Source organism: Sapajus apella, unplaced genomic scaffold, assembly GCF_009761245.1.
Source record: "Sapajus apella isolate SASKATOON/1434 unplaced genomic scaffold, GSC_monkey_1.0 scaffold3, whole genome shotgun sequence".
Classification (NCBI taxonomy): domain Eukaryota; kingdom Metazoa; phylum Chordata; class Mammalia; order Primates; family Cebidae; genus Sapajus; species Sapajus apella.
The window spans coordinates 8,267,248-8,277,673 of record NW_022436943.1 but is presented as its reverse complement, the minus strand read 5'-3'; the positions used below and the strand labels follow the sequence as shown (position 1 = coordinate 8,277,673).

General features: G+C 38.4%; 1 pseudogene; it reads left to right on the top strand.

Annotated features, from left to right (window-relative positions):
- Positions 1-3,646: 3,646 nt before the first annotated feature.
- LOC116530893 lies at positions 3,647-4,876 on the top strand (annotated as a pseudogene).
- Positions 4,877-10,426: the final 5,550 nt, after the last annotated feature.

Below are 10,426 nucleotides of genomic sequence, written 5' to 3'. Positions count from 1 at the left end.
GTTATCTTCATATTACGGATTAAAAAAACCCTTGAGATTGGAAAGATTGATTCTCTTATGGGTACACTGCTATTACTACCAAGAGCAAGGATTTTACCACAGACAGTTGGACACCAGAGCCAGTGTTTTCATCCATTACACTATGTGCAGAAGGTTGCATTTTGTGAAAATGCCAGAACGTATTTCCGTTACCACGCACTCTTCCAGAACCTTACACTCTCATCAATAGTTGCAATCTATTCTTCCTCCACTTGAAACCTTTTGGGCATTATGAACACCATGACAAGTAGCACTGTGGTGGAAGCAATGTTGCAATGGTCACATGCTGCAGGGCTGGGTCAGAAAAGGTGATACAGCAGCTGGTAGGCTCTTGTCTGAGGATGCTTATCATTGAAACTCAGACACTATGGAAGACAGAGTCATGACTCTCCTAAGATATCTATGTCCTAGTCCCTGGAACCTACGAATAGATTACCTTACAGGGCAAAAGGGACTTGGCAGATGTAATTAAATTAAGCACCTTGAGATGAAAATATTATTTTTAATTATCTGAGTGGCCCAATATAATCACAAAGGTTCTTAAAAGTGGAAGACGGAGCAGAAGGTTCAGAGTCAGAAGGAGATGTGATCATGGAAGGAAGGCACAGAGCGATGCAGTGTTGCTGGCTTTGAAGAGGTAGGAAGTGGGCCATGAGCCAAGGAATGTGGGCAGCCTCTACAAACTGGAAAATGAAACAGATTCCCCCCTAGAGCCTTCATTCAGAAACGAACACAGCCTGGTGACAACTGGATTTTAGCCCAGTGAGACTTGTATCAGATTTTTGGCCTATAGAACTGTAAGATAATAAATTTGAATTATTTTAAGCCACTACATTTATGATAATTTCCTGAACAGTGATAGAAAATGAATACAGCCACCATTCTGTGAAGAAGCTCAGGCCATGAGGAGGAGGTGTTTCAACTGACGGCTAATATATTGGTCAACAGCCAGCATCATTTGCTAAGAGGGTAAGTGAGTGAGCTTTCAGATGACTCCAGTGCCCAAGCTTCAAGATGCCCCCAGTGATGCCAAGTGGAACGGAGTCGAACTGCCCCTGCTGAGCCCGGTTCAAATGGCTTTTGGGGCTGTCCAAAAAACCTAACAAACATGAGGTTCATTCTGTCTCCATTCCATGCTTTGCTGAACATGAGGAAACTTTCCAGTCTGTGAAACAATTGTTGATTACCGAGTTTTGTGATCCTAAATTACAATAAGCATCAGTCCATTTCTAATTGCTGAAAATGTCTCATCCTGTTAAAGTGTCAGACCCATGTTTAGAAACAAGATTCCAAAGCACAGTGAACAATAAATAAAGAAGTATACCAATGGACAGGCACTCTTATTGTTACGAGAAGAAGCCATCTCCTTAATCGCTTTCACTCTTATGGTCTCTACTGATTATAGAACTGTTACAAATATTATAATCTTTAAAAAAAATCTCTTTGGATGATTCCTGAGCTCATACAGATAATTGAGAACCCTGTTTCCACATTACCTAGCAAATAGAACACAGAAAATTTAGAGAATCATCAAGCAAACATATTACCTAGGGATCTGCTCTGAGTCAATTTTTTTTAAAAGAAAGAAACATTACAGAAATTGCATGATCATTAATTTGTCATTTATTAGTTTCAGCCATGCATGTTTTTATATATTTACTTCTTAAAGAAGATAATATTGTTTTTCTTCTTTCTATACTTTATGTATGGTATCATCAACCTGAAACGTTTTTGTTTGCTAATATATTTTTAAGATTTATACATGTTGATGCTCATAGGCCTAGCTTAATTCATCTTTGATGGCTTATCCTTCCCCTTTTTAATAAATGTTAATATTTTAAGTTTTGTTTATTTGTTTTAGCTTTTAATTTTCACACACACAAAAATGCTGCAGTCCATATTCTTTACAGATCCCTTGGGCACACTTACTAGATAGAGTTCATTATATTGTATATTTAGGGGTGAAGTTTATGAGATAAAGAAAATATGCATCTTCACATTTGCTAGATATTGTCAAGTTGTTCTTCAAACAAAATTTTTAGTCTACCACAGTATATGAGAGTTCTACTGTGTCATATATCTTTCTCACATATGCTGCTATCAAACATTTAATGTTTTGTCAAACTCATAATTCTGAAATTATATCTAATTGTGGTTTTCCCCTTGTAAGGGACGTTAGGCAACCTTTCATATGCTTGTAGGATAATATTTTCTCTCTTTTCTTTGAATTACTTATTTATATCTTCAGCCTATTTTTCTACTGAGTTTACTTATGTGTTATTTCTCATTGATTTGTAAGCATTCCTTAAAAATTATAAATTACAATTTGTTTTGTTATATGCTTTGCAGAAGACCTTTTCAGTTTGTGGAGTATCTTTTTACTTTATTTGTAATGTTTGTTGTGTAACATTGGTTTAAATTTGAACATACTCAGCTGTATACTTTATTTAATAGTATGTGCATTTTTTTCTTATTTACCCTGTCTCAAGGTTATAAATAATTTCTTTCATATTTTTTCTAAACTTTTCATATTTTTCATCCATCTGGACTTTATTTTTTTCTGTACAGTGTGAGGAAGGGGTTTAACTTTGTTTTTTCACACAGGCATATCTTATGTATCAGTAGCATTATTAAATAATCATATTATCCCTACTAATTTTTAATGACATCTCTCTTATATTAAGTTTTCATAGGTATGCGAGTTGGAAATATGCTATTATTCTTTGATGACATTGTATAAACTATTATCTGTGTCCAGAATGTCCTTCCCCACTCTGTTGACTTGCAAATAGTCTCCTCTCCTATTAAGTCTTAGTTTAAATGTCATCTTCTTTATGAAATAGCTATCACCTTTCTTTCCTCTTCCCTGTGTTGATTATAACCTTCATTGCCACATGTATTACATCATAGATATTCATGTAGAGAGAGTTTTCACTGCCAGATTTTTAGCCTTTTGGAGGCTAACCACATTGTCCTGTTATTTTGTACTGTCAAGTACCTTGTAGATATTTAATAAGATTATCTAAAGGAATAAATTAATGAGTGAATATTTGAAACAGAACAGCTTGAGTGACACTTGGTAAATCTGAATAATTCATCTTCATATCTCTGGTCTATCTTTTTCCCTTGTTTTGCTGACTTTATGTAGAGATTTTAACATAGTTATTATGGATACATTTTTCTTTTAAAAATTCCTATTTATATCTATAATTTGTAGTGTAATATAGCATAATACTATCTTATTAGATTCTTTTCATTTCTATTTTTTAAATAAACGTTGTCTGAAGACTAAATTAGCAATGTCACGTATATGGTGACACTTCTTTGTCCAAAAGTCCCAAAAGCTGCCTCATTCAGAGAGAAGGAAAGCTGTGTACTCTAAGCAAGCTGCTATTTGGTACACATAGCTAAAATCTATAAAGTACAACAGACTGTAAACTCACTCAATTTTACATAATTATTTTTTAATACTCTATGATCCCTTATAAAATATAAGGACTCTCTAAATAGTTATTGAATATTTTTATGATAGTAAACATGTGTTTCATCACCTGCCTTGGTCTCGAGAAGATTTTATAAGATCTATCAGTCTCGTTCCTGTCCGAATATGGAGAAGGTAAAAGGCAAGGAGTGGACCTCCACAGAGAAGGCAAGGGAAGAGGATCAGCAGGCTTCTAATCAACCAAACACGATTGCTTTGCCGGGAACATCAGCGAAGCGGGGAACCAAAGGAAAAGTATCTGTTAAAGGTGACAAAGTGCTCTGCCCTAAGAAGAAGGCAGACTGTGATAACCCCAGACCTCAGAAGAAGATACCAATCCCTCCCTTACCCTCTAAACTGCCACCTGTTAATCTGATTCACTGGGACATCGTACGGGCCTGGTGTCAGCAATTAAAGCTGAGCACCAGAGGCCAGAAACTGGATGCGTATAAGCGCCTGTGTGCCTTTGCTTACCCAAACCAAAAGGATTTCCCTAGCACAGCAAAAGAGGCCAGAATCCGGAAGTCATTGCAAAATAAATTAAAGGTGGAAAAAGGGAAAGCGAGCCTGCAGAGTTCTGGGACACAGCCTCCTCAAGTGGCCCTTCCCCCTGCGGAGGGGCTGCCTGCTCTGGAAGGGTCCACTGCTCTCCTTGAGGGAGTTAATACGGTTGTGGTGACAACTTCTGCCCCAGAGGCTGTGCTGGCCTCCTGGGCAAGAATTTCAGCCAGGGCAAGGACGCCAGAGGCAGTGGAACCTCCACAAGAAGCCAGTGGTGTCAGGTGGTGTGTGGTCCATGGGAAAAGTCTCCCTGCAGACACAGATGGTTGGGTGCACCTGCAGTTTCATGCTGGTCAAGCCTGAGTTCCAGAAAAGCAAGAAGGGAGAGTGAGTGCGCTCTTCCTGCTTCCTGCCTCCAGTTTTCCACCCCCGCACCTTGAAGACAATATGTTGTGCCCCAAATGTGTTCACAGGAACAAGGTCTTAATAAAAAGCCTCCAATGGGAATAGAATATCAGGAAAAAGGCCATATCTATGATAATTAATGGCAGAAAGGCTGGAGAGTCGGATTCTGTGGTGCTGCTGACAGGTGAACTTGGTCCTCTCCACACCTGCTTACGGTCCGTGCAGACTGCTGGGGTGGCAGATCTTAGCCTACGACCCCTAGCAGTGCTTGTTGCTTTGTGAGTAGAGATATGATAGACTCTTGCATTTAAAAATGGGAAAACATTTCACAAAGTACCATAAATTGTAGTTAATATGTAGAAAAACTTATTCATACCACGTTTCTAAAATAGAAAAGACTTCAGCAGCTGTTTTTTTTTTTTGTTGTTTGTTTGTTTTTTTTGAGACAGAGTTTCATTCATGTTACACAGGCTGGAGTGCAATGGCACGATCTCGGCTCACCGCAACCTCCGCCTCCTGGGTTCAGGCAATTCTCCTGCCTCAGCCTCCTGAGTAGCTGGGATTACAGGCACGCACCACCATGCCCAGCTAATTTTTTGTATTTTTAGTAGAGACGGGGTTTGACCATGTGACCAGGATGATCTCGATCTCTTGACCTCGTGATCCACCCGCCTCGGCCTCACAAAGTGCTGGGATTACAGGCTTGAGCCACCGCGCCCGGCTGTTTTGTTTTATTTATTTATATCTTGCTCTGTTGTCCAGGCTGGTGTGCAGTGGTGCGATCTCAGTTTGGTGCAAACTCCACCTCCTGGGCTCAAGTGATTCTCCTGCCTCAGTCTCCCGGGTAGCTGGGGTTGCAGGCACCTGCCGCCATACTCAGCTATTTTTTTATTTTTAGTAGAGTTGGGGTTTCACCTTGTTGGCCAGGCTGGTTTCGAACTCCTGACCCTCGAGTGATCCACCCACCTCACCCTCCCAAAAAGCTGGGATTATGCGAATGAGCCACTGTGCCTACTCTCAGCTGAGAACTTCTTCAGCTGAGCATTGGAAGGAATTGAGTAAAACAGTAGTTTGCTCCTGTGCTCAATTTTTCCTCCTCTGGACACTGACGACTTTAGGAGCTGCTTCATTCCAATTGCAATTTCATAAAACATTTCATAAGTATTTTAAGGCAAAGAAAGGCTGTTAATTCTCTCCCCCCCTCAAAACATGATTCTTAATATTCAAAACAATGTTTTGCAGAGTTCTCTTAATCTGAGATTTTTATGGTGTGACTACAGAATCAAAACACAAGGCACTTTGTATTATTTCACTTAAAATTTTGTATATTTCTGGTGTTTAAAATGTTTAAGATTGCTTCCCCACTCAGAAATACATAATATATTGAACTTAAAATGTGTTTATTAACCAATTCTCCATAAATAAATATGTATAGAAAATAATTCATCTGTTGTATTTAGGGAACTGTATTCACTGCATGCAAATTATTGTTAGTGTTCTTAACTCAAAGTAGGAGGAAACCGAAACATGATTTTTCTTTTGCATTACTCATTGTTTTTTTTTTCTGTATTAGTTGGTGGTGTGGGTTGGATCATACGTTTTTTTAAAATCTACTTACTTAGGTGTAATTGATATACAAAAAGCTGTACATATTTAATGTATGTTATTGAGTATAATTAATTTTTATTTTTTTGTGTGTGTACTTCCTAAATTTATAATCCTGTGAGTCTGGGAACAGATCTGTTTTTCACTTGTCCTGATTTAATGACAGTTTCCAACATTGTTTTGTTACTACAAATAGGGATCTGTTTTTTTTTCCACCTTCAATGAAGATAATAAAAATGCAGTGGAAGGAGTGGCAGAGTTGGACAATTTGTAACCATTATAATATAGATGTAATAGGTTGGGAAAGAATCCTCAAAAATGTTTGAACAAGGAAGGAAAGTTTATTGAGAAGCGAGATGTTCTTCTCTCCTGCCCCCTATTCGTCTCTGGTGGTCAGAGTTGTTCAGTGTAATAAATAATAGACATTTTTTCTTAAAAAAAAAAAAAAAAAAAAAAAAAAAAAAAAAAAAAAGATCTATCAGTCTCATAGGCAATAAAGAACATAGCTGATTTCTGTATATTATTTCCATCAAAGCTCATGTATGTGGTGAATCAGAACAGGAATGGGCATTGCTGACATGACCTTGAAGTTGCCATAATCACTAGCTTCTGGTATTATTTGATAGTAGATTTAGACTACTTTTTGCTGGTGTTGTTTTCACTTATAGGCAACTCTTAAAAGATTAGCAGCCTTTCTTTACTGCTGTTAATTTTGTCATTGACCAAACTCACAGCAAAAAGTGCAACCATCAACTCCGAACTCAAAAGAGTGAACAACAAAATCTACATATGATACCATGGTCTTCAGAATTTCATGCACAGCCAGTTATTTAGGCTGCAAGACTTACCTTATCTCAGAGTATGGAAGCTTGGATTTCACACTGCTTACAGGTCAGCAAGTCATGCATAGTTAGCTCAACAAATCATGCACACTTAACTCTGTTTTGTCTAAACGAGTCTGATTACAAACTATTGTACAGTGCTTCTGCACAAAGTTAAACTACATGTCTATTTCCCTTAATTCACTTAAGGAAAGAGCAGTCACTTTCAAGATTTCACCCAAATTATTCTTTTAAGCTATTCTTAACATCCTGAGCTTTTCTCTTGAGCTTTCTTTTCCTTACCTCTAGAAATAACCTTTCATCACTGGCTTTTGAAGGTGCTCAGTCCACATAATTTCCAAAATTGGGCTTTTCAGTTTGGGACCTGGTTACCTTATTAAGCCCTCTAATTTTTCATTGTTAGCTCCTTAACTTTTTGTCTAGTTAATTTCCTTTTCGAACACTTCTTGCCTCTACTCTCCTGTGCTTTCTTTTCATTACACACGTAACAATTTTTCACTTCTTTCCCAATACCAGCCACTTGGGTTCCAAATTTTCTTATTTGTCGCTTGTTCATTTCTCTGTTTTAAAAATGTCTGTTTTATTTCAAATTAGTGTTCTAAGTCCGAGATTTACATTTAAAGGTCATAAATAACTCTTATCTACAACCTCTGCCAGACTCTTCCTTTCTTGAGAGCTCAGTTTCCTTGTCTATAAAATGAGGCAGTTGGAAGAGATCTCTCAGGTCTGCTTCAGCACAGACAGTGTGACTCTGACAATAAGAGGATTTGTCATATTTGGTACACCTCAACTGATGAGGAGTCATTTACCGCTGTACAGTCTATCTCTGTGTGTGCATGGCCATTGGCACATTCTATGTAAAACTGCATCATGCAAAAGGAGCAGCAGCCAGTTCTAGCATCACAGCTGTATTTGTCTTAGCACAATGTGAGGCCTGATTGGGAGAAGAGAAAGAAGCAAAACACAAGAAGCTGTCAAAAGGTGAGCTGAAATAGGATAGTCACAGGTAAAGATACAAGTTGAAATGTCTTCATGACACCCCAGAAGATGATAACTAAAAGGAACTAGGCCAGTGTTAGGACTTCTGGGAGAGAATTAACAGAAAGGAGAAAAAGAATCAAACTCTGTTATCAGAAAATAAAAGGATACTTTTTTTTATTTAGAAAGACATTTTCTCAGATTGTGGATTTAGAGGTCAATGCAAGCTCCACTAACAGATGCAGAGGCAGATTTAACAGTGGAATGGGGAAGAAAGCATGAGCCCCAAATCCTTAGTCTTTTTATCATCCACAAATAAAAATCACCCAATCACCCGAAGTCTAACTTCTGAATGCAATGAGCAGAAATAGATGGACTTTATTTTTAGCTATGTTTCTTGGATTGTGAGTTGCTTAAGATATTTGCTAGTCTGCCTCTCATTTACTAGATTACTGGTCACATGATAAGACTATTATGTCATTCAGGTAGTACAAGAAATACAATTATGCTCCCTTCATTCTTTTTGGTAAACAGCACATCAAGGGGAAGAAAATGGTCTATTTCAGAAAAGCAATTCTGTCTGAACAAGGAGGACTCTTTCAAATGACTTTCTTTCTTTTTTTTTTTTTTTTTTTTTGAGACAGAGTTTTGCTTTTGTTACCCAGGCCAAGGTGGTACAATCGTGTAGGTTCAGCTCACTGCAGCCTCTGCCTCCTGGGTTCAAGTGATTCTCCTGCCCTAGCCTCCCAAGTAGATGTGATTACAGGTGCCCACCACCACGCCTGGATAATTTTAGTATTTTTAGTAGAGATGAGGTTTCATCATGTTGACTAGGCTGGTCTCAAACTCCTGATCTCAGGTGATCCACCCACTTTGGTCTCCTAAAGTGCTGGGATTACAGGCGTGAGCCACCATACTCGGCAAGTACTTTCTATTTCCTGAAAATAAAATTGGTAAGCTTTTTAGAAGTTTCTTTTTTATTGAAAACACTTAAAAAATTTTTTTCAAATAAATATACTTTTTTTTCTTCTTTTTTTTTTAGTTTAGAGGTATATGAGCTGCAAATCCTTCTGGAAATGAATGAATGGATTGAAACAAATTTAAAGTTAAATATCTTTATATGTAAGTCAGGTAGCTGTTATTCCTATGTTCATTTTGTAGATGAATATTGGAAGGTTCAGAGTGATTAGGTTGAAGCTAGTCACCTTAAAAAAGAAGTGAAGTTGGGATTTAAACCCAGGACTCCTGATTTTATGTGCTATGGCACTCGTGCTACACTCATAAAGGCTTTCCCCTAGACTGTGAGAAGGGTGAATTCCTTACACATTATTAATTTGCATGTACTTAGTAAATTAATCATGTGAATGTAACAGACATCATGAGCATCTTAGCAGAATCGCTGAGTGACCACCTGTGACTTTCCTGACATCTCCCCTCCCAATCCATAGGTCACATTATGAAACCAGGACAGCTTTCTTTCTTTCTTTAGCAGTTTCCTCTTCAGGATTTGTATGGCCAATCGTGCCATATACATCAGAGTTTCCTGGCAGAAGGGGGGGACCCATTCTCTGATTCCTTGAATGAATCTTTCACTATATATTAAATGAGTCATCACACCATGCAGGTGATTGTGTGAGATACTAAGAACATAACTGAGGTATTATAGAATGTGTATGGTAATGGATATAGCAGCCTAGTCTCCTTTGTTTTTTATAATTGGAAAAAGTTTCAGATGATTGAGTTTTGGAAGAAATTAAGAAAAGAAATCTCAGTTTAAATAACCAAAAAGTCCTGTATCAAAAAGAAGTGGTGCTGATTCTTATTTGGCTCTAAAATATAGTCAAACTCCTAAGCACATGTTTTCAAGTATCAAAGCAGAATAAAAGCTGCAAGCTCGAAAGACGTTAACTGGTACTGTGCGTCTCTCTCCCCAGTGGAGTAAATTAACGCAAGATTGCTTCCATTAGCCTTTCCTCTTCTCATCCCCCCATCTGCCTGGAGGAAAATGCTTGCTGAAGGCACTTCCTGGCACGACAGCAATTGCAATATTTTCAGTGGGTTTTTCCTTTTGGTGCTCCCTGAGCTTGGTGACCCACCCGAGCTGAGCCAGAGCTGCATTAACCAGGTCCCGGCCGCACAGGAGAAATTCCTTTCATTCATCAACAGATAAGGAGTTTTGACAAGACTCTCTGGGGAGCAGAAGGGAGAAAACACACACATGCACACACACAAGATTGCCCTGTAATATTGAGAAACACAGAGTAAAGGGACCAAGAAAAGACCGAAGGAAGCTTTAAGGCAGCCAGGGCAGACAGGGAGTCTGCTATCAGAATTAAACGCGACGCAGTCCAGAGCCCTGCTCTCTGTTTCTACCTGCTTCTTCTCAATGTCACTATGGGCCAAGAGTTTGATAAAAAACAGATCCCCAGAAGTATTCCAGTAACTCCTCAGGACCACCAGGGCAAAAACAAAAACATTCAGGGCTTGACACTTACCAGGGCAACTTGCCAAGCTTATCACATGTGAAAAGAGCTGCTCAGAGAGAATAATCTTGCTCATGTTCACAAGACGGGGT